The sequence below is a fragment of the Marmota marmota genome, unplaced genomic scaffold (genome assembly GCF_001458135.2).
Source record: "Marmota marmota marmota unplaced genomic scaffold, marMar, whole genome shotgun sequence".
Taxonomy (NCBI): Eukaryota; Metazoa; Chordata; class Mammalia; order Rodentia; family Sciuridae; genus Marmota; species Marmota marmota.
This window is the reverse complement of record NW_025999968.1, coordinates 46,390,588-46,413,581: the sequence shown is the minus strand read 5'-3', so window position 1 is coordinate 46,413,581 and position 22,994 is coordinate 46,390,588. Positions and strand designations below refer to the sequence as shown.

The window sequence follows — 22,994 nt, the reverse complement described above, 5'->3', positions numbered from 1 at the left end:
AAGCTAGGGTACCAACCTATGTGCCCTTCAACAGTCGAATGGATAAAGAAAATGTGGTATATAGACACACTGGAGTATTACTCAGCCTTAAAGAAGAATGAGATTGTGGTATTTGCTGGTAAGTGGATGGAACTGGAGGTGATCATGCTAAGTGAAATAAGTCTGTCTCCCAAAACCAATGGCTGAATGTTCTCTCTGAAATGTGGATGCTAACACAGAACAAGTTGGGGGAAATAAAAGTTCATTCAATTAGACAGAGGACAATGAAGGGAAAGAAGGGGAGATGGGAACAGGAAAGACAGTAGAATGAATCAGACATAACTTTCCTATATTCGTATGTGGATACACTACCGGTGAAACTCCACATCATCTACAATTACAAGAATGGGATCCTAATTCGAATAAGTTATGCTCCATGTAAGTATAACATGTCAAAATACTCTCTCCTGGAATGTATATCTAAAAAGAATGACAACAAAAAAGCGCCAGGTTTCCTGACTTCAGTTGAGTCTTTGTCATGCTGCCTTTCTTTCTTTTTCCCCTCTAGACATATTTTACTAATTTATTTTTAAAAAATGACAAAAATGGATCATGTGATATATGCATGTTTTGAAATATGTATATATTGTAGAATAGATAAACTAAGTAACATGCAATGTTATATGTATATGCATGTGAATATGTGTATTATGTATGTGTGCATGTGTGTGTGTGTGGGGGTGGGGTAAGAACTTTAATGATTTTCAATAATATATTACATCACTATTAGTTATAGCTACCATGCTAAACAATAGATCTCTGGAACTTATTCCTCTTGTCTAACTGAAATTTTGTATTCTTTTGACCAATTTTGTACTCCCACGAACACAACATTTATAGATTCTGAGTAAGTGAAATATGTCAGTATTTGCCTTTCTGTGCCTGGCTTTTTTCATTTAACATAATGTTTACCGGAATGATAGAATTTCTTTTTTTAAGTTTTTTTTTTTTTTTAAATATTTATTTATTTATTTTAGTTTTCAGTAGACACAACATCTTTATTTTATTTTTATGTGGTGCTGAGGATTGAACCCAGCGCCCTGCGCATGCCAGGTGAACGTGTTACCGCTTGAGCCACATCCCCAGCCCCTTTTTTTTAAGGTGTTGTAGCCTTAAGAATGTGCACCATATGTACCACATTTTCTTTATCTGTTCACCTTCTGTCTTTTACTTCTTTCTCTTCTCTACCTGCTCTGGCTGAGACTTCCAGTACTCTATTGACTAGAAGCAGAAAGAGGGCCTTCCTTGCCTTATCCTGGATCTTAGAGTTTTTTCCACTATGATGTTAGCTGTGAGTTGTCATCCATGGCCTTCATTGTGTTGAGGAACATTTCCTCCTTTACTTGATTCATTGAGGGTTGTTATCACGAAGAGATGTCAAACTTTACCAAATGTTTTTTCTACATCTATTGAGATAATCACATTGTTCAATCCTTTATTCTGTGAATGCAGTATATCACATTTATAGGTTTGCCTATGTGCAGTGTCCGTAAGTCCCTGGGATAGATCCCACTTGATCATGGTAAATGATCCTTTTACTGTGCTATTTGTTGAATTTGGCTAGGTAGAATTTTATTGAGAATTTTTGCATCTATGTTCATTAGCGTTATTGGCCTATAGTTTTCTTTTCTTCTAGTGTCCTTGACTTGCTTGCATGAAATGATTTTGGAAGTACTCCTTCTTTCTGGATGTTTTAGAAGATTTTGAAACGAATTAGTGCTAGTCCTCTGTTTGGAGGAATATAGGAGTGAAGCCATCAGCTCCTTGGCTTTTCTGATGGGAAATTTTTATTACTAATTCAATCACATTACTCATTATTGATCCATTCAGATTCTCTGTTGGTGATTTCATCTTGGCTGTTTGTAATGTTTCCGGGAACCAGTTCATTCTTCCAGTTTCTGACATTTTTAAAATAGTTGTCTCTTATAATCCTTTGTATTTCTGGAATATTCGTCTTTCATGTCTGAATTATTTGAGCCTCCTCTCTCTCTTTTTTTTTAATCTTGCTTTAGCTTTAGGTTTGTCTACTTTTTAATGTTTTAAAAAAACTTAATTCCATTGATATCGTCTATTGTTTTTTCTTCTCTGTTTCAATGATTTCTGTTCTGATCTTTACAATTTCATTCTTTCCACTAACTTTGGGCTTAAAATTTTCTTCTTTTTGTGGTTTCTGGGGCTATAATGTTAGATTATTTAACATTTTTCTTTCTTTTGACGTAAGAATTTATTGCTGTAAACATCGCTCTTGAAACTGCTTTTGCTTCATCCATAGTTTTGATATATGATATATTTATTTTCATTTGTCACAAAACATATTTACATTAGTTTTAATTTCTTCTTTGGCCCATTGATTTTTTCAGGAGCATATTATTTAATATCCTTGTATTTATGAATTTCTAAAAGGCCTCCTTTATCAGTTTATAATTTCATACCATAGTGGTTAGAAAAGATACTTGTTATGATTTCAATCTTTAAAAATTTTACAATTTGTTTTGTGTCTTATAAGATCTTTCTTGAGAATTTTCTTTTCTAAATACAGGGGATTGAATCCAGGGATGCTTTGCCACTAAGCTACATCCCCTGTCCTTTACATTCTTTATTTTAAGATGAATTCCCACTAAGTTGTCTAGGCTGGCCTTGAATTTGCCATCCTCCTGCCTCTTCCTTGTGAGATGCTAGGATTATAGGTGTGGGCCTCATACCTGGTTAGAGAATATTTTGTATGTTTTTAAGAAGAATTTGTGTGTATTAAGAATTGTAATGCAAAAAAAGTACATGTATAAAGCCATGAATTGGTGTGAACATTCTTTATATACAGAGATATGAAAAATTATGCTCTATATGTGTAATAAGAATTGTAATGCATTCCACCACTGTCATGTATTTTAAAAAATAAAATCAATAAAAGATTAAAGAAAAACAGCAAAAAAAAAAAAAAAGAATTTGTGTTTTACCGTTGTTGGATGGAATGCTCTGAATGTGTCTGTACATATCCATTTGGTCCAAAGTGAAGTTCAAATCTAATGCTTCCTTCTTAATTTTCTTTCTGAATGATATGTCCGTTATTGAATCTGGTGGGACTTTGGTGTCCCCTACTATTATTGCATTGATACTGCTGGTTATTGGTGATGAGTCCTGCTTCCCCACATTTTGAAGTTTGAACATTAGAGAAGCACGCCAAGGCAAGCATATAAAGCAGGGTTTATTTAAAAAGGGGTAACATAGACTTCTCCCATGAGGGAGAGGGGGACATAGCTGGTATCCTGGTATCCAAAGAAGTGAGGTGTTCTGCCCTTTTTTATATGTCCCAGGCTTCCTTTGTTCTTCTGCCCTCTTCCCCTTATCTTTCCTCTTCATGCATAGGCCCAGGAATGCCTGGTGGGATGGCCAAAAGGTGGGAAACAGGTGGACTGAAGGGGGAAGGGCTGGATGGAGTATCCAAGGACACATTAAGGACCCTTTAGTTCCCTGTAGGGAGGGACAATTCCTGGGACAGGTTACCTTGGAAACAGGTTGGAACAGGGGCAGGTTCTAGATAAGGGTGGAGGAAGGGCTCTGAAGGAATTAACATTTCAATCCCTCAGGGGAGGACTCACTTAAAATTGACCTGACTGGACCTGACCTGACTCCATTGACCTATCTATACTGACTGCCTGTAATTCTTGCTTCAGCATCACAGACACTTGCATCAGATCTATTAATATCTGCTTTACATACCCAGGCACTCTAAATCTATATATATTTATGATTGTTATCCTTTTGAATCGCTCCCTTTACCAATATGATGAGACTTTCTTGTCTCATTTTCTAGTTTTTGACTTAAGACCTATTTTATCTGATGTAAATATAGGGCTTCTACTCTCTTTTAAGTCTCTTTTAGGCAGTCCGTAGTTGTTCCTCTTTTTCTTTTAGGTTAATCTAGTTCTTATTTTTTTTATTGGAGAGTTTAGCTGAGTTGTATTCTGGGCAATTATTGTTAAATGAGCACTTAGTACTACTGTTATGGTTGGATATGAGGTGCCCCCCCCCCAAAGCTCTTGTTAATACAGGCATATTCAGAGGTAACATAATTAGATTGTGAGAACTGTACCTTAACAGTTCACCTTAGTTTGATTGGGCTGACTGGGTGGCAACTGTAGGCAGGTGGGGTGTGGCTGGAGGAAGTGGGTCTTTGGGGGCATGCCCCAGAAGGGTTCTCCTCCCTGCATCTCCTCCCCTTCCTTGCTGCCCCGGGGAGAAGCTTTCCTTCACTGGGCTCTTTCCCCATCATCCTCTGCTTCACCTTGGGCCCAGAGCTATGGAGTTGCATATCTGTGCATTGAGACCTCTGAAACTATGAGCCCCAAATAAACTTTCCTTCAAGTTGTCCTTGTTGAGTATTTTGCTCACAGTGACAAAAAGCTGATGGAAATAAGTAACTACTATTTTGTTAATTGTGTTCTGGTCCTTTTGTAGATCCTTTGCTCCTTTTTTTTTTTTTTTTATCTTTTTACTGTCATCCTTTGTAACCAATGATTTTCTCTAGTTTTATGGTTTGATTCTGTACTTTTCACCTGTTTCTGCCACAGGCTTTTGCTTTGTTGTTACCAAGAGGCTTATTTAAAACACAATGTAATAGGCTATCTTAAGCTGATAATAACAACCCTGATTGCATAAAAATTTCTACACTTGAACTCCCCTCCTATGTATTTAACATTTTTGATGTCACAATTTACTTCTTTTTATTGTGTATTCTTCAACAAATTATTGTAGCTATTGTTATTTTTAATTTTTTGGGCTTTTAAACTTTTAATAAAGACAAATGAATTATTCACTGTGATTATAGTATTTGAGTATTCTTAATTTGACCATGTACTTATTTTATCAGGAGTTTTATACTTTTACAGGTTTTCTTGTAACTAATTAGTGTCCTTCTATTTCAGCATAAAATATTCCTTCAACATTTCTTGTAAGACAGATATCATGGTGATGAGCTTACTCAGCTTTTGTTTATGAAAGTGCTTATCTTTGCTTCATTTCTGAAGGACAGTTTTGCTGGGTATAATATTTTTCATTCACAGTTTTTGTCTTTTCTCTTTAGCACTTTGAGTATATTATCCTACTGTCTCCTGACCTCTCAGTTTCAGATGAGAAAACATCAACTTGCCTATTGACATGCCATCATGATATGCAATTTATTTATTTTTCTTGTTGCTTTTAGGTTCTTCTTTTGTGTTCTGAGTCTTAATAATTTGACTATAATATGTATTGATGTGGTCATATATGGATTAAATCTGAGTGGAGACTTTTGACTTTCTTTACCTGTACCTGGGTATTTATTTTTCCACATATTTGTTTGAAAACTTTTATTTTTTAAAGCAATCTTCTCCCCCTTCGTCTCTCCTTCTTTTTAAACTCCTACAATTCCTTAGTTGTTCTTTTGATGCTGTTCTATAAATCCCACAAGGTTTTGTCTTTCTTTTTCATTCTTCTTCCTACTGACAACATATTTTCAAATGATTTGTTTCTGAGTTCAGTTTATTTCTGTCTGATCAGTTCTGCTGTTGATACTCTATTGGAATTTTCAATTTTATTCATTGTATTTTTCAGCTCCAGAATTCTGAAATATATCTGTCTATCTATCTATCTATATCTATATATGTTTCTTCTGTCAATTTCCTTCTTCTTTTTCTCTTTTTGTTGTACTGGGAATTGAACCCAGGGCCATATGCATGCTAGGCAAGCACTCTGTCACTGAACTATACTCCCAGCCTTCTGTAAATTTTCTAATTTGGGTGGTTTATTGTTTTTCCTATTTCAATGAATTTTTCCTATGTATTTTATTGATGTTCACTCAGATTTATTAACAATTATTAAATTCTTTGTCAAGAGGGAACAGCCTGAAGCCTGGGTCCATAGGGAGTAATGTGTAACTGATATGGGCCTTGAGCCTGAATCTGTAGGTGTGTCTCATGAGTATCAGTCTAAATATACAACATGGTACTGGGGTCTTCTGGTAGAGGACTGGACCATGGGTCTACTGGAGCAAACCTGGATCCTGGGCCCAGGGGAGCCTGGGAACATGCAAACCAGGCTGAAGTCCTTGTCCACTTGGCTAGAGGCTGAATGGGATAGTATGGGTGCTATCCCAGAGGCTAAGTCTACAAATACTGGTCTGGGTTCTTAGGCTGGGCAAGGTACCTTTCTGTTTGATGTATAACTTAGTCTTTCAAACACACACACACACACACCACACACACACACACAATTTTAAATATATAAATTTTATTTTTAACAAATTGATAGCAACATGAATCCTAAGGAAAAGTAGACTCTATGCACAATGTTTCTGGAGCTTATAAGTGCAAGTACATTTAGATTAATTCAAAAGCACGATGACTTAGCCCATTCAGTTTGCTATAGTAAAATACTATTCACCAGATAGCTTATAAACAACATAAATTTGTTTTTCACAGCTCTGGGGGCTAGAAAGTGTAAGATTAAGGCAGTGGCAGATTCAGTGTCTGTGAAGGGTGTTTCCTGATTCTTAGATGTTAATTTGTTGTGTCTTCTCATGGGCAGAAAAGGCAAGCAAACTCCCTTGGACCTTGTCTATAAGGTCACTAGCTTCATTCATAGGACTGACCCTCATGATGTCATTCTTTTCCCTTAAAACAACTGCCTTTTATTGGCATCACCTCTGGGTTATGATTTCAACATATGAAATTTTAGGGGACACAAACATTCACATCACAGAAATGGATTTCCAGAACCTTTAAGAAGCAGCCCAAAGGAATAAACACACTACATAATTGGTTTCTCTGTTGGTATAATTGAGATCCTATTCAGAGAAATCAAAGAAAAAAAAATGTGCAGGGTATCTAGTGAGAGAGAGTAGAGAGCGGAAAGGCTGGCCTTACTACCTATCAGGACTCCTGAATGTGGCACATCATCCTCTCACTCCAAGCACATTACGCCCCAATAACAATTTTGAGTGTGTCTTGTTTGCATTTGGATGACTCTGCCAATTCAGCCTCTCCCCACCCCATTCTCTTCAATATAATTAAATCAATTTTATTATGCTGAGTCTGATGACTCAGTGTGACTCTGTTAGCAGTCAGGGCAAATGGTTTGTTCACTACATTTCATGCTGGTTCTCCTTCTATTAACAAAAATGGAATTTTCAGGCTTCATTACAAGATTAAATTTCTGATAGAATTAAAGTTTGCTGATCCTTTCTGGGCAAATGTCCTTGTAGAGACTACTACCCTGAAAACTAGAGTCCTACACCATTCTTTTTCTAGGGATGCATTATTTTTTTTTCTCCCCACAGGGAAGAAGCATCACAGTATATCAGTGAACTTGGACAAACAGGTAAACAAAATATAAATGAACTCTTTGAAATAAAGGAAAAATCTTACAGAGTATATAACCAGCCTTAAAAATCCTTGAGCTACAAGAGGTTAACTATGACTCTAAGTATGTGGCTGTTTGAGATTTCTACAGAAAGATAAAATATGCCTCCTGATTTTATAAAACAGAATGATTTGCTTTTTCCTTGTACATATTGAAGATACAAACAAACTTTATTTTGAATGGTCTGGTAATTGATTCCCTTCTCCTTTATAGCAAAACAAAACAAAACTGAAAAACAAAAACCAAAAATATTTCACTAAACACGAAAGTATTTTTTATTGAGTTATTTATTTTTACTATATATATATATAGTCTTTTTACCATATAAATATTGAATTGTCAGTATACTTTTGTCACATTTTATGAAGAGATTCAGGAGCCTGTGGCTAACAGATATAGATCCTAATAAAAGTAAAATTACAAACTACTTATATATTAGACAGGTTTGATTAAAGTACTGTATTTGCTTTGACATATTCTTTATTGTAGATTGAAGAAGGTAGATGAATCCAGGAAAATGCTTCCATATTTCATGCATAAGAACATGATTGGAAAAGGACTATTATTTAACATAACTTGCTAAAAGTGAGTTTAATAATTTCAATGAAAAATGTTAATGGTTGAAATTCTATTTTTAATGAGTTATTTTTCTCAAGAAGCTTAGAGGGAGCCACCTAAAAGGGAGAGCTCTGTGCTGAGTCTCCCTGGGGCCCTCCTTGTTCTCTTCATTTTCTCAGTTTTGTCAAAGTGTGAGCTATTATATTAGGAAAAGGAAAACTGGTTGGTATGTGTATTTACATGCAATACCACACATAGTTCTCACAAGGAGTCTATCAGGTAGAGTGGAAGTGAAATTGGAGAGGCCAAGAAGTTTTGTCAAATTATATAGCAGTAAGTTGCAGAAGTGAAATTTTAACTTAGGTATATCTGATATCAAAATTCATGCCACATATTCCTCCTTACATTACAGTTCAGATGTTCAGTTTCAAGGACCAAGTAAAGTATTTTGCAAAATAAAGATCATTTCAAATGTCTACGTGTTATTACTGTAAAAAAAATCCCAAACATAAGGTCAAATCCCAGGTAATCAGCAATATGATATGGAAACATTTCAAAGCTGGTAACATGGAGAGGGATCTACTTTGGCAATTTGGACAATGAAGACATATAAAGTAAATGGATATAATATGAAGACCTATCTTATCTTTTGACTTTGTTCCTTGACTTTGGATTCTAGTCTGGCTTCCTCTGTGTATTGTAAATAAGTACATAAAGCCATTCGGTTTCATAGGGGTATGGACATTGAAAAGAAGCTGCACAGTAAATATTTCTGAAATAATGATGAAAGGGTACGATTGACTTATTGTAAGTCTTCCCAGTTCTTCACTGCTTCTTTGCTATAAACTTTGCAGTGGGATATTGAAGCTTCTTTTGTCTGTCTCTATTTCCCTTCTTTTTGGATCTAGACTAGCTTTGTGTCTTGCTTTGGCCAAAAGAACATGATAAAATTGTTCTGGACCAATTTCGGGTGCATCTTGGAAGCTTCTGCTTCTTTCCTGCCCAGAAAAGAGACAATATCAGTCTGCTGGATCCTGAGAGACATGAGGCCCAGTTATTTCTCTTACCCCAGCCATGTACCAGCCTTTTGAGTGAGCTCTTTTAGAAGAGCCAGGCCTTGGATGATCTGTACAAACATACATAAGCCTCAGTGAGAGCAAATAAACAACTCACCAGAACCGACCTGGCAGACCTGCAGATTCAGGTGCAATACATGATCATTATTTTAAGCCACTTATTTCTGAGATTTCTTATTATACTGCAATAGTTTACTGATAATGAGGGTTAAGGAGCAGGAACATTGAGCATTGCATAAAGTAACAAGAAACTGGAACAACACCCTGGAAAGCAGGGAGGACATGCAATTTAGGACTGGAAACTAAGAAGCAGGTGAACTAGAATGCAGTTTTTCAACTAATTAGCATGTGTGTGTCCTTAATTCTGAAGACTAAAATAGTTAAAAATATGTAAGCATATCTAAATTGGTTACCAAAAGGTAATATCTAAAATTCAAGAAAAAATGCCAAAGGATATTTTTAAACAAGAATGTTTGGCTTCCCCCCTTGATTGAAAAACAAAAATCCACTCTTTGAGTATTATTGGAATTTAAGTGGTCTGGCCTTAAGCTTTCTGCTATTTCTTGTCATAAGTTGTTTGAAATGGCTGAATAAAGTAAATCATTTTGTTTTGGTATATGAGCTTTATGTTGTTGCTCTCCTTTTAGCTGAAATGAGCAGTGGAAAATAGCATTTTTGTGAAGTTGGTTTTCTAAAATATGCATCCAGTGTTCCAAACAGCAAGCTAATTTTCAAGTTCATCAGATGTGTATTTATGTGTGAGTGTATCTGTCACATAAACATTTTGTCAATCACCGCCTTCCTTCTGTTCTGACACAGAATGTTGGAGCACCATCTAAAATGTGATGAATGTCATACTCGTTCCAAGTGAGAATTAATTATGGCAATGACAAGAGTGCTACCAAAGCCACCCATACTCTATGACAATGTTGCATTAACAGAAGCAATCAGTAGAGTTTCAAATAAAAATGTGAGTACACAATCTATTTAGCAAACCATTCAGTTTTGCCCTTAAATTAGCTTATCCTTTGAATGAAATTTTGCCTAAGTCAGCTCTGAACATGAATACTGATCATGATGATGAACCTAAGGCCTGAAACTGATCATAAAGTGGGAAATGATCATGAGTCGAATGAGAAAACCAGCTATTCTATTTTCCCTCTATATTTTGTTTGAAGGTTGATTTTTTAAAAACGACATTGAGATAGGTTACGAATATGGGGATAATTCAAAAAGGGATTTAAAGAGGATTTGATCCACACAATTGGAACAAAAATGATGCTAAGCTAGGACATTTGATATGTTTGCAGTATGACATTTTAGAATACCTAATATATCTAGATCTTTACATTTCCTGCAAACTTGTTTTCCTGAGATCTGATATGTTCCTAGGGATGTTATTATAAAGAGGATAAGATTGGTATGTGAATATGGCTGAATATAAATATAACAGAACAAGTAGCATGAAGAGGATCATACCTAAACCTGGTCATTTAAAAATAAGTTTAGAATGACCAAAAGATATTAAATTTCATCCTTAGAGGTTAGGTTCTGATATAATATGGTTACCCATGCATTGCACATACACTTGAGGATATCTGAAGTATTACTTGACACTTATTATAGACAGTACCAAATTATCCTAAATAATAATAAAAAGGTTAGCATATAAAGAGAGCTTAAGGGCCAAGAATTTTGCTCACATTTTTCTCACAAATTTCTTCTATTTTTTCAATATACATAAAAAATAATGTGTGAACCATCTTAAATTGTCAATATTCCATCATATTTTAGCTAAAATTGACCATTTATTATGTTCCATCTAATTGAAGTATAGGCAAACAAATACAAAGTGAGCAGAATTCCCTACTATTCCCAAACAAAAATTTTATGCCTAAATAAAATTCCAAAGTCCACCTAAAGGATCTATAGGGTTACAAGAAAGAGAGCCAAATACAATTTAAAAGGATACCAAGCCCGACCAGTGAAGATGTGGAATGGGAGAGTCTAGCTTTCTGATAAACTGGGAGAAAGAGTGGCTACAGAAATTAATATGGGAGCAGATGGAAAGATGTGGGTACAAGTTACAAAATGCACTCAAACATGAATCAATAATCTATAAGTAAGACAAAAAGTTTGATAGAAAGAGAAACCCATATAGAGCCCCGCAAAGAGCATTTACAAATAACTTACAAATATATCTTATTGTCTACACACCATGGTCACCTGCAGGACTTTTCTTTGTTGTTGCTGTGCTGTGAATTTTAATTTTACTTCATTTTAAGGGAGAGCAATGTATATTTTATTACTGCCTTTGATGATATGAAGCTTCGGAAAGTTATTGTTTCAATCATTTTGAAGTTAGACAATATTTATAAAACATAGGTGCTATGTTCACATGTTACCAAGGTATTTTAATAAAATAAAAACGAAGAGAAGTATAAGAATAATAATAAAGAATTCCCCAAATGTGAGATCCCAAATCATTTCCAGGAGGTAAATGGGACAGTAACTATTGCTTGTTTCTCCTGAACAAGGTGCATCAAGGCTGTTGTGTTCGTCTAAGAAATGTTAGATCACTGCAACAATGAGGGGGAATATACACTGTCTGTTGACTCATTAAAACATCTCTGTAGAGATCCTGTTTGCTCATCTTCTATTTTTTTTTATACAGAATACTGTAAAACCTGCCCTTCCTGCTTAGAGTCCCAAGATAGGTGAGTCATCATGATTCCAAACTTCTGTTGTGAATAAAGCAAGAAGAAGATAAAGAGCAGCACTTTCTCTTGCTGGGAGCTGCAGATAAACCCCCTGTCACTTACCTACACTCATCCTCAGTGAGAACAAAGCCAGCTCTGTAGCTGAGTCCAGACAGCATCTCTGACTGGAGCAGACCCAAGGGGACATTCCAGCATGGGCCTGGCACTGCATTTGGTAAATGACATAAAAATGGAATTTCATGTTCGACTCTTTTTTGAGTCCTGAAATGTTCTAAAAATAAGTCTGATGTTCTCTGGACAGGTAGGATTGCCCTGACTTGATGTATCTGTAGGACAGGAATCAACTTTAGGATACCTAAACACTTTGAGGAGTATGAAAAATTTTATATGCACACACAATATTTGTTTTTCTGAGAAAAGGATCTGTAATGTTATTATATCCTTAAGGACAATTAAGGTCTAAAATAAATTAATCACTACTGATACAATGTAAAAAGTCACTTGTTGGCAGAAGGATCTCAATGAAATTGAGAGAGTTTCAAAAGACAGCAAGAATATCCTCAATTGGAAAGTATCTGTGAAAACCAGACCAAAGCAGTGAATTTTTTAAAACTTTCAATATAATCCATTAAATTATTCTCTATTTGGAGGATACTGATAAACCAATATTGAAGTGAAGTACATAAAATTTCAGTTATGATTTTCTAACATCTGAATTAGAAGACTCTCAAAAAAAAAATCCAAGAATCTGTCTACAAAAAGTTACACACTGTGGTTATTGCTTGTGAAACTAGTATAAAGACCATCAAACTCATTCTTCCTTCTCTGTGTCCATATCCACCAACCAATCTTCTAACAGTTGGTCTTTCAGGGTAAAAGCATATGCCTCTAGGTGGGCAGTGCACAGTGGATAGAACATTTACATTCCCCAGAAGTTGAATTTCCCAATGCAAATTAGCAAATCAGCATCTGCATTATAGATCCTTCTATGAATTTGGTTAACATCAGTGTGTTCCAAAGATCTTGTCTCAGCCCATTCTACTTGAAACCCAAATCACTCAAAGATACAGTACCATGTTTAAGGTCTAACGGTTAGCATCAATAAAGCTTGCCTCAAAATCTTTGCTGTTTTGCAAAGAGTAATGCAGTCACAGAATAACTATTCATCAAGAAAGTCTCATAGGCAGCTTCTTTGGAGTTTAGAATATGTATAACATTCACCATTCATCTCTTCGGATTGTGAAGGGGCTTCAGGGTTTGAAGGCGTTTTAGTAGCTTAGCCTATAGAATTAAAATTTAGAAATTATTTCTCATGCATGCTGAATTTTTCTGTAATTCAACAGCAAATATTAAGGTGATTTTTAGTTATCTAAGGATGCACAAAAACCTGAACACAGAAAAAAATACTGCTCAGTCTGTTGCTCTGATCTTTCAGGAAATGCCATTTACCTGAAAATATCCTCCCCCCCCCAAAGTGTGACAAAATAATGACAAATGGGGTTCTATAGAGGAGACTATGCCAAGTGCCAAGGATAGATTAGCAGTAGGGGAATGTAATCCTGAACTGGAAGCAGGTTCCAGACTCTGACACTCGTACCACAGCTGAGAACCCCACGCCATAACAGACACCTTAGCTTCTGACCTATGTGCTTAGTGGCCATCAAAACATTTAGAAAACATTTTCTTTGATTTGATGAGGAGATAACAGTAATAAGGTAAAGAGGTTCAATGAAATAAAAAACTAGAGTAGCAATTGATGGTTCAAAAAAATGAAAAAAAAAGTTGTCCTACATGTTTTTACAACATAGTTTGAGTCTTTATATACACTGTCAATCACATAGGAAAAACAGTAAAAATGTTCTCAGACTAATTTCAAATTGATACTACTGAAGTTGTATCACAGAAGCATTGAGATTTTTCAAATTGGGAGATTCATGGAAAATTTTATTAGCCCTTCCAATATTTTAAAACACTTTACTTCTCTAACATATGTTTTATTATATACCTGAAAACTGGTTAGTTGGGGTGACTATTTTGTCTATGTTAATGCTAAGAAAACAAAACAAACAGAGAAAAAAACACTGCTTGTCTAGGTTGTTCAATACCTTGGCCTAAGAACAAACTTGTATAAAAGTTTTTGGAGGTCAATGCTCTATCAGTTTTGAGGAGATGTCAAAGATAAAAGAGAATTTTATTTTATTTTTTTGCAGTGCCTGCATGTAAATGGTGAGGTGCAGCTGTATTCAAGTGGGAGAGTGTTTTCTATGCCTATGATGTGATCATTTCCTGATTGCTTTATTTCAAATTTATGTTCTATCTCATTTTTAGTGCTCATGATGCAAGGGCATTGTGAGTGGTGAGAGATGATTACTTCCCAACACAAATGTATGAGAAATGTTGGGGAAATGGTTCCGGGAATGAGTGCCTACTACAAAAAAGTGAAGAAAAAGATAATGATTTATATAGAGAGGAGATGATTGATTAATCATTCTTTATTTATTCAGATAGTACATGGACATGGACTTGATACCCAGACCTTTGTTCTACACACTTGAGCATTTATTCAATTATTCTACAAATGCATAGTGTGTTCTTACTATGCGATGTGGATGCATATCTTGGGTTGTACACCTTTAGATAACATCAACACATGTAGCACTGTGTTTTAAAATGATAATAGGAAATATATATATAAAAAATCTTAGAATATAATGTTGAAAAATGATACAGGAAAGAAAGTGAAAAATAAAGTGACAAACTTATTGTATATGATTTTGCAAGAGTGGAAAGGGTTACCACTGAGACAAGATCATGAAGAAGTACAGAAATACTTTGTATTATCTCTAAAAACTCACTAGTATGATTTTAAATACTGTAATTTAGTCATTTCATTACTGATCATCTCACAATGTATATCTATCTGGGTGTATATATCTTTACCAGTTTAAGTTTTAAGTCAGCATCGATTCTCAGAAGCCAAATCTTGGCTCAAAGAGGATGGTTAATTTTAGGCTTTGTATCTTTACTGTCACATTGATCTCTTGAAAATTGCAGCACTCGATACCCAGACCAGTAGTATACCGTAAAGATTAACATAGATTTGAGTGACTAAAATGGAAAAAGAAAAGTCACAACTAGTATGTGCCTACTGCTTCAGGCACAATGCTTTCACGCATATTATATTTAAATATCACAGCTGCTCTGTGGAACATTTTGTGGTTGAAATTAACACCCAGAAAAGAGCTTGAATGATGCATAGATTTGGAAAAGGTGAAAAGAATGAGGAGGTGCCTTCCTGATGGCAGAAGTTGCTGGAACATGAAGATGTGAAAAAATTTAGTTATGTGGTCTTTGAGGTGACCCTAAAATAGCATCCTTGGTGTCTCTGTGTGCTCTGAACCAAAGGAAAATAAAGAGCCCTAAGGCAGAGAGGAACAAAAATGACCTCTCTGTGGGTTTTTTCAAACAGCATCCCTGATCGAGTCATCAAAGGTAAATGTTCCCACTCCAAACCAGCTCAGCCCACTACTGCTCCACTCAGGCACAGGGTCCTTGAAAATTTAAGACATGGATAAAAGAGGAATGTGCATGTGCTCTTCAGGTAGGAGAAAGGAGCTAGACTATGGGTGGATTAACTCCTTCTATTCTCGGCAATCAGTAAATTATTCCTTACTGTTGGGAAAAGCAGTGAGCAAGAGGAGGAGGAAAGGCTAGGATTGCTAGAGCTAGAAGTGTTTTTTTTTTCCCATGTAGAGACAAAATCATGAATAGGAATAAGTAGTTGCCCCCTACATCAGTGCAAACCGAGGAACAGGGCTAAGACTTGCGGGGGAAGGCTTGTGTGAGAATTACTGAAGGCTCAGTTGTGGGTCCTCTTCAGTATCCCCACATAACCTCAGCTTCTGTCTTTGAGGGCAGCTAGTGATTTCTTAGCCGTGGAGAAGCAGCATGGCTTTCCCATTTCTTTCGTACTGTCTCTTTTGATTGCTCTGTTTGTTGAATTCTGTGTCAATGGAGAAGATACAAGGCCTTAAGAATGATTTTCGTCTTTTTTCACTGATCATTGTCTCCAGGTGGCATACGGTCCTTCACTATGCTCTGCTTCTATGAACCAAAACCACTAAAACAAATATTGGCAGTGAAATAATTCCACCATGTGTTATTCTAACACCACAGTTCAGAATTATGAGTAGTCCGTGGCCACAGGCAAGGTAAGAAAATTACTAATTTCTCTTTTAGGGTAAGATGTCAGGGCGCCTCTTGCACCAAGCCATTACTGTTTTGGTCATTGAGGAAGGTCACCAAGCTTCCTCTCTGAGAAGAGATGATTCTGCAGAGAATTCAATTTGTCAAGTACAGTTCACAGATCAGAAGCCTGGATGATAGCTTCAGGGTAGAGCAGCTGAGTAGAAAAATGACAGCGCCTCTAGAAATGAAAGGGATGCACATTACAATTTTTGGCTTAAGTATAAAGCTGCCCTCAGCCACAGACCATGGCTTTATGCAGGTAACCCTTCAAGAGTCAGATAAAGGTTCTATTCCAAGTTATAACTATGACTGCTGTAAAATGTTGAGTTATGCATAGTCTTTATCGCCGTGGACAATGACCTGTGCTTTATGGTGCTATTGCAACCTGAGCATCCCCCTCAAGGCTTTGGCTCTTATGGTCTGTGAAGCAGGTTCACTGTGCATGGTTGCCAACTTGTCTAAGTCCAGAGAGACAGGACACTCTCACACACAAAACAAGCTAAATGAAATGGGTTTATTACTCACAGATATGCAGCTAGAAATAATGGAAGACTTGCATGTCTTGGGAGAACTGAGTTGTCCAAAGTCCCCTCAAGCACTGTCTTCCACATTCCCGTAAATAATTGGGACAACATATTCATTAGGCATAGATGTTAAACTGTTGGTGATTATATTTGAGAATACTACTTTCCCAAGTAGATTAAAAATGTTATTCATAACACTTGAGACGTATTTTTGTGTACAGTGAAAGCCTGCATGGAGTCAGTCGTCAGGGTGCCTGTTAAATCTGGTAGATAGATGCAAGGACTTTGTGGACCCTGACCTCCAGTTTCCCTCAGCAAGACCAGCTGGAAAGAGAACCAGCCTTGGGTGTGTGTCACTACTTCCCTATGCTCAGAGGCAGTTCCCCATCTTTTCCCCACATGGATGTTCTTCAGCAGGTGATAGGTTGGTCCACATCTGGCCCTTCCATAGTGCTATTTGCATTCTCCCCACAATAGTAACTTTTATCTGCTGTTTTCTCAGCACTTTCTAGAGCCCTACTCTTGGGATTCAGTTTCGGCTCCCAGAGATCCCTGAGCAGCAACTGCTTGCTGCCTCAAAACATCAAACAGCATGTGGTTTGCAAACATAATGCTGCAGAATGCAGCGTTCTCCTCCTCCTTGTCTTCCTCTCTCTATTTCTTCTTCTAGTGAAACAGCAAAAGTAGCCATAATCCTTTTCATCTCAGCACAGGGTTAAACATACATTTCTTTCTTTCTTTTCTTTTTCTTTCTTTTTTTTTTAAGGCTGGCTAAGGAAACGGCAGAGTTTGATACATTATTTTAATACTAGAAGGGGAAGATATTACCAACAATGTAAACACTGACTCTTCAAATATTTTTGATCATTTTGTCAACAATGGCTCTAAAAATATTTTTCTGTGTTTGTACAAAGACAGGCACATCATTACAGAAACGGTGACTGCATGAGAAAGAAGTCCAAAACATATGCCTGATTTGATCTAGGGCAGCGAAAACTCCAAAATGTTTTCAGTCGTGTTTCACTCAATGACAGGGAGACGATACTAACACCTGATTTTCACATCCCATCAGAGGGGAGAATTTGAAGGCCACTGAGCACTGAATTTTCCCGAGGTACTGCAATTACAGGAACACCTGTGTTACCTCACTGTGCACTGAGCCCTATGAAATGCAATGTTCCAGAGCTGCCAAAATGTCTCATTTCTTGCTTTTAATTCAAGAGCCTAATTGTGGTTGATCTGGCTATTATGTTGTGCTATGCTTCATTTATAAGCATACAGCACAAAGGCTAATAATGAGAAATTTAACTAAAAGGGCTCTTGTAAGCATTCACCTAGCTCTGTGTACCTTTCTTTAAATACAACTTATGGTATGTTTTCAGAAGGAAAATGGTTTTCTGAACAACAAAAAAATTATCTTTAAATCATGAGGATGCTTGAACTGAATATGGTCATCTGGACTCAAATTCTGATCTTTGATACATCTCAGCTCTAAAGGCTGAGGTATGTAATTTGAGCTCCATCCAAATACTAGTAACATAAAAAGTGGAGTTTGTTCACTAGATGATATGGTGTAGTTGTAATATCTGAACCAATTTACAGTGACATGTATTTTCTCTTTTTAAGCCCAAGTCAGTTCAAATGATCTGGAAAGGTCTAATGAATTACATTATTTGTATAACCACTTTAGAAAGGTAAATATTTTGAGAATATATATATATATATATATATATGAATATGGATATTTTTAGACTACATATTTAATAAGTAAGTTGCACTGAAATGAATTCAACTCTGAAAAATCAACACTCTTCTGTGATACCCCCTTAGAAACAGGATGTGTTATTTTCTTTCAATTAACAGGTCTCATGAAGAGGATTAGGAACAAAATGTTATCAATACATTAGCAAGAAAGCCAGATTCCCAAGTGGTAAATATTCCATTGTACAGATATAAACCAGGTAAAAAATAGCAATCTTGTTAAAATTTTAAACAGGACTTACATTTATATATATTCTTTGGCTTAACATAAATTTCTGTGGGAAATGAATTCCCTGAGATTGCGGCTGAGCCTGACTTCTGTACTCAGCACTCAGCAGATCACATACACACAGTAGACCCTCAGATGTGAGATAAATGTATTGAATTGAGATAAACTTCACAGTTTACTACTGAAACATTTCAGTGACTATATCTGTGAATTTCTTGCTCTGATTTTTAGACATTTCTTTATTATCTAACTGAATTGTTAGACTTATTTTCAGTGAAGTCTCACAATATAGATTCTATTACCCATCTCTCTCAAGAAACTCTGGATGTCTCTGTAAAGCTATTACAAAATAAAGAAAATGTTACTTGAATGAAAAAAAAAAAAACTTAAAATACTTCACACAAAAATGAAAACCATGGAACAAATCCTTATTTGGACATATATAAAAAGATTCTAAAGTAAAAATTAAGAAGTCAAACTTGTCAATGTTATAAAGAAACAATAGATGGACAAGAACAATTTCTTACTACAATGTAAGGATGATATAACAAAAATTCCTAACATAAATAATTGTGAACATAAGAGGGAAAACCAATTTATATGAATAGGGGGCATAAAGCATTTGGTAAAACTTAGTAGAATCAGGAGACTATTACTAAAAATATCTTAGGAATGAAAAAAAAAAAAAAACAACAACCCACAACTATTAGAATTAGCTAAAGACAGAAATGGTAGTGGTACCACCAATTTTGTTCAACTTAGTTTCAAACATCTGCTCATTCACCTAGCACACATTTATTGATCTGCTCCTATGTGTCATTCAGTATCCTGAGCAGTGAGGATGTGAGGGGCACTGATGGGAAACTCCTGTTCTCATGGAACTTTCAGCGACTAAGGAGTGAGATGGTGAGCACACAAGAATGACATATGGTGGTGATGAGGGTCATGGTACATATTTTATGAAGATGTGAAGATTTTCTTCTGGATGTTCCTATTTTCTTATTGAAGTATGAGCCCAAGAGTGTCACCCAAGAATTAAGAGGGTAAGATATTGGAGAATAGAAGGGATGCAATAGTCACTGCAAGACTGAGAATGAATTGAATGGAGAAATGAGATAGAGTTGCCAGGAAGTATTGAAGACACACATGAAATATTTAAAGAAATTGCATATATTTTCTTTCATCCACATTCAGTTACTAATGGAAGAGCTGTACTACCAAAGTCATAAGTTCAAAACAAAACAAAGTTAAACATTAGAAAAACATAAAGTTATTTTTAAATGACACATGTATGTTTCTAGGAAATAAAAAAAAATATTTCCCTAAAAGTACAATTTTGTATATCAATTAAAATTAAAAGTATCACTAAAAATTAGAATTAGTGAATGAGGCTAGCAAGACTGCTGTCTAAATGGTAAATATACAAAAATATTAGCCTTTTTATATTAGTAATAATTTTTAAAATGTGGAAAAAGATTAAATTACTTTCAAAGAGTGACCAAAATGAAATATGCAGGAAAATGTTAAAGGTTCTAACATGGAATGGAAAACTATAAAACTCCCAAAAGAGTAAAACAAAACAAAACAAAACAAAAAAGCTTAAGTCAGAATGTTCTTAGATGATAAAATTAATATGATCAAGATATCAACATCTTTCAATAAATGTTTATAATAAAATTTAAATTAATATTTCAATTTAATAATATTTCAATTAACAAATGATTTCAAATTTTCCAATATTTAGATACTTTTGAAAATTAGTAATAGACACTATTCTTGGTAAGGAAAATCTCCACTATGTCTACCTCTCTCTCTACCTCTCTCTATATCATCCATGTTGATACATATATATGTGCACATATTTCCTCCCAAATAAGTGTATAAGAGGAAGAGAGCAAGAAGTTATGGATTAGTTTTGGAAGATGGCAAAATAAGTGTTTTTGTCTTTATATACTAAAAAAAATATATACATGTGGTTTTTGACAGAGTACCTTTATTTATTTATTTGTTTGTTTATTTATTCATTATATAGTGTTGAAGATTGAACCCAGTGCCTCACATATGCTAGGCAAGTGCTCTACCATTGAGCTAAAACTCTAGCCTTTTATATACTTTCAAATATGTTAGGCTTAATTGTTTTATAATTTTCTGTGTTTATTATTAAAGACAATCTTTGAAAAATGTTTTTAAGAGCATACAGATATCATTAAAGGTTAAATAGAAGGCGAGAAGCCAAAGGATTTGTTCTGCAGCAGTCTTCACCTAAGTCATCTTTACATGAAAAGTATTTCCCTCTCTTTTGAATATTTTGTTCATTGTTGATAGGAGTGATTTCCTTTCCATTTCCAAAATGAGAACTGGTCTAAGAACAAGCCCTGAAGTGGGACCAGGGGTGTGAGTTTGACCTTCCACGTTGCTTTCCAAGATGAGCTGATAAAGTGGCTTTTCAATTTCTCCAAGGGCACAAAGTAGACAAAAGCAATCAGTGGCTGCTGCCATGAGCAGTCAATATTTGTGAATTTTCTATTTTTGTATTGTCTGTTAAATCTTAGATTCAATTCTTACCATTTGAGGAAGGAGGCTTATTGATTTATACATATTTTAGAATGTACAAAATGAGATAATTTTAGATACTTCAGAGATGAAAAATTGTTATAGGTATCAATCTATCTAAGATTACTCATTCAAGTGGCAAGTGATGATTTTCTGCTTGTGTTAGAGAAGTAACTTTCCATTTTCAAACACATGTATTTAAGTAAAAAGCAAGTGATTTAAGTGTTTAAAAATTATTAGGTAAATTATAGCAGAATTATTAGGCAGCTTAGGCAAAAGAGGAGCTGTAGCACATCAATCACTCTTACACAGGGCTCTCCAGTCGCCTCATACAATGCTTTTGAAACCACATTGTTCTCCTACTGTGTTCATATATCTGTCACTTCACCTACCAGAAGGGCACAGTCTGAATCGTTTTCTTTTTAGTTCTGCCAAGCACAGATTTTGCAAGAGATAAACTTTTGAGGCTCAATTACTTAATATTTAACATTTGGGTAATGGTAGGTACTGTCATTGGAATAAAAATGTTTATTCAGTTTTGATTTAGTCCCAAGATAAATTTTATGCTTAGAAGATTAATTATAGTGATGAAGATATGAATTTTAAAACATTTCAACGTTTTTGTGTATGATTTGTCAATATTCTAGACATGCTTTTAAGGTTTTTAGAATGCTAGCATATAAATCCAATAAATTATTTGGTAGAATTATTGTTGTATCAAAAAGTCAAAACCATTAGCTTTTGTTATTTTGTTTCTATCTTGGATCCAGTTCCACGAATGCCTTAGTTAAAATAAAGTTGACCGTGCCTTTCAGTTTATAGAATGTACTGTTTATGTTGCTCTACCACTAGGAAGAGGTAATGCCCCACTGGAAATAAATGCAATACACTAATAAAAACAAGAAAACCCAAATAATAGAAAAATTAAAGTTAAATTAAGGCATCAATTTTCTCCTCTTTTTTAAGCTATGATACAGTTATGGTACTGGATCACATTTTTTATTAATTCAAATAAACTAATTGATTCATATGGAGATTGAGCCTATTGCTATTGGCTTTATTTGCACCATTTATTGATCAGCAAACTTTCTAAATGAATAAATTAAAGAATTGAGTAAATTGGAATAATTTCTAAGAACATCATCAAGTGTTCACTTTAGAATTTCTAATGCTATGGTAAATTTCAGCTGCATGCTTTGGAGAGATCAGTTTTGAAAGTTCCACTTATAACAGTATCTTGTTAGTAGGCTGCTGCTGGGATTAACAGCTTTTATGCTATAGCAAAAGAGATACCTCAAATATTTTCTAATAAAGGAAATAGCCAGAAATAAAATTAAATCCGTAAAGTAGACAGTATCAATGTTTATACAAAACCAAATTATTTTCATACTTAAATAAATATTAACAGAAACAATTCTATGTAAAAATGATCCTTTCTATGTCTACAGACTTAATACTTTATGTCCATTAACCCTTCCTATTAAGCTTGCAATCTTCTTCCTCCTTATGAAACAGGTGTGTTCAATCATGCTTCTTCTTGTTTGAAAATATATAGTTAAGAGGTGAGATAATTTTAAAATTGTACTTGAAGCCATGTATGTTGTGAAAAAAGAATGACTATTAGGTCTATGAAGTGGTTCTTTGAGTACAACGAAAGTGAGACAAAGTCAATGTCATTTAAACCTTGGGGGTTCTACTGCCCTCCAGATGAGCTTCCAACATCATAATGAGCCCTCTCCCCTTTTCTGCCCATGTGTTTCCCCTTCCTTCCATTTGTGCATCAATTCTAACCTATTCAGAATTACTTTCCAATTACTCCAATGATCTGCACCATCTTTTGCCCTGAGAGTTTGTACTTGTTTCTCTGCCTGGAGTGCTTCTGTTCTGCTTC

At 35.2% G+C, this 22,994-nt stretch overlaps 1 long non-coding RNA gene across 1 annotated transcript; it reads left to right on the top strand.

Moving 5' to 3' along the window:
* Positions 1–9,890: 9,890 nt before the first annotated feature.
* Positions 9,891–15,988, top strand: LOC125616868. The gene is made up of 3 exons (XR_007347653.1): positions 9,891–10,038; positions 11,743–12,002; positions 15,862–15,988. It is a non-coding gene; the product is annotated as an uncharacterized LOC125616868 (long non-coding RNA).
* The last annotated feature ends 7,006 nt before the right edge of the window (positions 15,989–22,994 follow it).